The sequence below is a fragment of the Piliocolobus tephrosceles genome, chromosome 9, assembly GCF_002776525.5.
Source record: "Piliocolobus tephrosceles isolate RC106 chromosome 9, ASM277652v3, whole genome shotgun sequence".
NCBI classification, from domain to species: domain Eukaryota; kingdom Metazoa; phylum Chordata; class Mammalia; order Primates; family Cercopithecidae; genus Piliocolobus; species Piliocolobus tephrosceles.
In genome coordinates, this window is record NC_045442.1 from 86,078,001 (window position 1) to 86,083,514 (window position 5,514).

Genomic DNA, 5,514 nt, shown 5'->3' on the forward strand with positions numbered 1-5,514 from the left:
TGTGATTGTGGTGAGCTGGAATCACCTGAACACTAACAAAAGACACCTTCTGTTAACCAACAGCCGCCAGGGCTTCCTGTTGAAATACACAGCAACAGGCTGGGCGCGGTGGCTCACGCCTGTAATCCCAGCACTTTGGGAGGCCGAGACGGGCGGATCACGAGGTCAGGAGATCGAGACCATCCTGGCTAACACGGTGAAACACCGTCTCTACTAAAACATACAAAAAGAACTAGCCAGGCAAGGTGGCGGGCGCCTGTAGTCCCAGCTACGCGGGAGGCTGAGGCAGGAGAATGGCATAAACTGGGGAGGAGGAGCTTGCAGTGAGCTGAGATCCGGCCACTGCACTCCAGCCTGGGTGACAGAGCAAGACTCCGTCTCAAAAAAAAAAAAAAAAAAAAAAGAAAGAAAGAAAAAGAAAAGAAATATACAGCAACAAAGGAAGAAAAGAAGCAAAACAGAAATAGTGCTTACCAGCGCCTTAGAATGATGCTGCTCAGGACCAGCGCCTTAGAATGATGCTGCTCAGGATTCCAACACTGAATGTATATGCACTGTGAGGAGAATGTTCACAGAAGCCTGTTGTGTGCACATTTATTCACATATTTGTTAAATCGTTTAGCACAGTAATCTGAGTGCATAGTGTATCATCTCATTCCGTTTGAGTTTCTTGAGTGTTTTATTTAAATATCTGCAGAGTTGCTGCCCCTTTCTTGAACTATGAGTACTGCAATCTTTTTAATTCTCAATATGAGTAGAACTTTTTGAGCTTCAAATCTAAGGGGAGCTCAACAGGTCTGTTTGGCATATGCAATGAGCATCAAGAAACCATCGTGCTGTGAAAGCATAATTATTTTTCTTCTCTCTTTTTGAAAGATCTTTCCTTTTGATGCCAGTTTTCTTCCTTGTTTTCACAAGTTCAATAATTCTAAAGGAAAAGGCAATATGATTGGCAATGATTGGCCTATACATAACAACTTTGACATTGATGAAGTTCAGCTTGATCCAAGAGCTCTGTCTGATGCCACTGATGAAGAAGTACAGGTCGATCCCTGAAAATATTTGGATGGTGATCAGGAAAAGTACCTGGAGGATCCTGCTTTTGTACCAATTACTTTACTGAGCCTTGTTGGCAGTACCCAGATGATCATGAAAACAAATATTGTGATCTGGAGTGTAACCATACTTGTAACTACAAAACGAGGTCATCATCATATTTAGATAACTTAGTTTGGAGACAGAGAGTGAACCATTACTGTGAACCCAAGCTTATTATAGATCTTTCCAATTGGAAAGAACAAGCAAAGAAAAATCTGATAAGGCAAATCAAAACGTGAAAGGAATGGATTGGTTAAAGCCCAGATAGCACTAGAGGAAACATCACAGCAACTGGCTAGAAAAGACAAGAGAAAAGAATCAGGGATTTGATTTTGATTCCTTTATTGCAGGAACTATTCAACTTAGTTCCCAACATGAGTCTACTGATGTTGTTGATAAATTAAATGACTTGAATAGCTCAGTGTCCCAACTAGAATTGAAAAGTTTGATATCAAAGTCAGTAAGCCAAGAAAAACAGGAAAAAGGAATGGCAAATCTGGCTCAGTTAGAAACCTTGTACCAGTCTTCTTGGGACAGCCAGTTTGTGAGTGGTGGGGAGGACTGTTATCTCATCAATCAGTTGTGTGAGGTAAAGAAGGATGAACAAGTTGAGAAGGAAAACACTTACACTCGTTACTTGGACAAGTTCTTCAGCAGGAAAGAAGATACTGAAATGCTAGAAACTGAGCCAGTAGAGAATGGAGAGCTTGGGGAGAGAGGAAATGAGGAAGGATTTCTGAACAACAATGGGAAGTTCCTCTTTAACAAGCAGCTCGAGTCCATAGACATCCCACAGTTTTGCAGTCCAGTTGGGTCACCACTTAAGTCAATACAGGCCACATTAACACCTTCTGCTATGAAATCTTCCCCTCAAATTCCTCATAAAACATACAGCAGCATTCTGAAACATCTGAACTAAAACACTCAGCAGACATTTATCTTTGTATTCTTCATGAAGTGTGTTTTGCCTTTTTTTATTACTATGTTTAAGTCATTTTTTACTTGAATCAGATGGTGTCATTTAGTAAGGATTTTATTAGTTCTCGGTTTTTAAAATCCAGACTTTCTTTTTCTACACGTAAGATAGTTTTTATTTTAACTGGCATGTCATTTGCACACAAAAATAAAGACGAGCAAAATAATGCAATGCAGGAGGAAAAAAGAAATGCACTAAGACAAGTAAAGAACATTCTCTCATAGAACAGTGATCTGTTTTACAGGAAACAAACCTTGCCTTGAAATTTATACAGTGAGACTGTACATAATTGCATGAAAATAGCTATTTTTTTCTAAGACATTTTTCATTCATTAGTATTTTCAAGTTTTTCATAGTGTACACATTTCTTAAAACGCATAATACCTAATACCAGCAGCAACTGAAAATGAATGCCAAATTTGGTATGCATGTGTTATCTACCTCAAGGTAACAAGAGTATGTGGCAAAACATATACCACTATAGTGCTTCACAATATGCACTTCTATTTAGCCAGGGTTTATTGTAGTAAACTATTCTTAATAAGACTCATTCACTGTTTATAAATGTTCTGGTGTGCATTCTTTATAGTGAAGTGTTAATACATCACATCTTATTTTAGTAAATCAGTATATTTTCTGTATTTAATTATAAAAATTAACTTAGTTTTTAAAATTTATTTGCAAATACACTTTTTCCATTTGGCACTATGGTCTGTTGCCTTCCTAGCTGAATCTATAATGTAAGCTTATCCTAAGACTGTCCACGTACTTAATTTATTTAAGTGTTCATTTTAAGTAACATGCTCACTGTGTATAGGAATTTGTATTTTGGAGGTGCTTGATCTATCTACAAAGAAAAATTAATTAGGAATTACTTTATTATAAAATGCTCCTAGAAGTCTTAATTGTGTTTATTAAAATAAAAAAAAGAATGTTAGACTTGTGTACATGGAATTAATTAAGGTACATCATTATTGTAGTTTTAAAGTTGCACATGATAAGACATTTTGTTTTCACTGTATGTTTTTACTGAATGATCTATTCCCCATCCTAAGGCAAGCATTAATAAAATTAGGTTAAACAAACAAACAAAAAATTATCTCAGGAGCATTTTTCCATCATATGATAAACTCACAGGTAATTACAATATTGAACAGGTCACTCAGTCCTGATCTGCCAGATTTAGCTTCATTCTTGAACCCCAAATTCCAGTGAGTCTACAAATATGAATGCAAATGCCACCTGGTTTCTTTTCCTTTTGCATGATAATAAAAATTAAGAAAGCTGGCTCTGACACTTATTAATCCTATTCTTTTCTGAAAAATCTTTAGGCAATGATAAACACAGTGACTTAGAAATCCCAGCAGGATAATTACTTCCAGTGGAAGCAGGCTGAGGTTAGTTAATAAGATTGGGAGAGCCTCCTATATTATATGAAGTGTGTGGGCTAGAGATGATGGCCTTAGGGAATAATCAATGCCATTGTTGGTTGGGTTCAGATTGATTTCGTAAGGAAGTACTCAGCTATTGAAACATCGGCAGATCAAGACATCACTTCATTATTTAAACTCCACCAAGAGAGAGTTTGCAACATGTTCTCAGTGGTTGACCTAGGAGGGGAAAGGAGATATTTGCCCTTATTCACACCATGAATCACAGCTAGAAAGAGGATCTCTCTTGATCACTCAGGAAGCTCCAGGAAACAGGCCTTAATGTTTTGAGCTCAGAGAATCAGCAGCAGAGTGTTCAACGTCTTCTAGAAACTGGACTTCATCATTGCCTATGTCTTTGCTATTCAGGCTTTGATCCACAAACCAGAAGCATCAGCATCATCTAGGAGTTTGTTAGCAATGCAGAATCCTAGGCCCCACCCAAGACCCACTGAATCAGAATCCATATTTAAACAATATTCCCAAGTGATGTGCACATTAAATTTTATAGGCACTGCTCTGTGTAATATCAAGAATGCTTCAGCCCTTTAGAGAAAAGTATGCTCTAGGTAAGGCTATCAACAAAACGGATGCATAAAGAGGACCAACTTTGTGGCTTAATTTTCAGTGAGTTCATCTTTAAATATGTTAAATAAAAACTCCATCTTTACTTAAACAGTTGAACAAGCAGAAAACAAATAGCCCCATTAAAATGGGGCAAAAGGCACGGACAGGTACTTCTCAAAAAAAGACATGCAAGTAGCGAAAAAACATGAAAAATTGCTAATCATCACTAATTATCAGAGAAATGCAAATCAAAACGACAATGAGATACCATCTCACACAGTCAGAATGACCATTATTAAAAAGTCAAAAAACAATAGATGTTGGCAAGACTGCAGAGAAAAGGGAATGCTTACATACCACTTGTGGGGAAGTAAATTAGTTCCACCACTATGAAAAGCAGTTTGGGATTTCTCAAAGAACTTAGAACTGCCATTCAGCCCAGCAATCCCATTAGTGGGTATATGTTCAAAAGAAAACAAATTGTCCTACCAAAAGACACATGCACTAGCAGGTTCATTACAGTACCATTCACAATAGCAAAGTCATGGAATCAACCTGGGTGCCCATCAACAGTGGATTTGATAAAGAAAATGTGGTACATATACATCACAGAATCCTACACAGCCAAAAAAGAAAAAAAGAATAAAATCTTGTCCTTTGCTGCAACATGGTTGCAGATGGAGGCCATTATCCTAAGTGAATTAAAACAGGAATAGAAAAACCAGATACCGCATGTACTCACTTATAAGTGGGAGCTAAACATCAGGTACACATGGACATAAAGACGGCAACAGTAGACACTGGGGACTACTGGGGGAAGGCCAAGATTGAAAAACTAACATGGTCAGTCAGTTTTGTGAGGTCAATCAGTTTTGTGAGGTAAGGAAGGATGAACAAGTTGAGAAGGAAAACACTTACACTCGTTACTTGGACAAGTTCTTTAGCAGGAAAGAAGATACTGAAATGCTAGAAACTGAGCCAGTAGAGAATGGAGAGCTTGGGGAGAGAGGAAATGAGGAAGTCAGTACCTGGTCAGTGCCTGGATGATGAGACCATTTGTATCCCAAACCTCAGCATCACAAAATATACCCACGAAACAAACCTGCACATGTAGCCTCTGAATCTAAAAGTTGAAAAAGAAAAGCAACTAAAAAAAACAAAAACAAAAAAACTCCATCTTGTCCGGGTGTGGTGATGTACCTGTATTCTCAGCTATTTGGGAGGCTGAAGCAGAAGAATCTCTTCAGCCCAGGGGTTCATGCTCAGCATGAACAACATAGCAATAGCTCATTTCTAAAAAAAACCAAAAAACAAGAACTCCATCTTGACTATCTGTATGTTCAAGAGTTCCAATATTTGGAAACATTTTTCCTTTTTCCACTTCCTCAGAGGCAGTTATTTCTCTTCCAAGTGCCACTAGGGAGTGTTTCCTACTATGACTTT

At 37.9% G+C, this 5,514-nt stretch overlaps 1 pseudogene; it reads left to right on the top strand.

Moving 5' to 3' along the window:
- Positions 1-945: 945 nt before the first annotated feature.
- LOC111554562 lies at positions 946-2,443 on the top strand (annotated as a pseudogene).
- Positions 2,444-5,514: the final 3,071 nt, after the last annotated feature.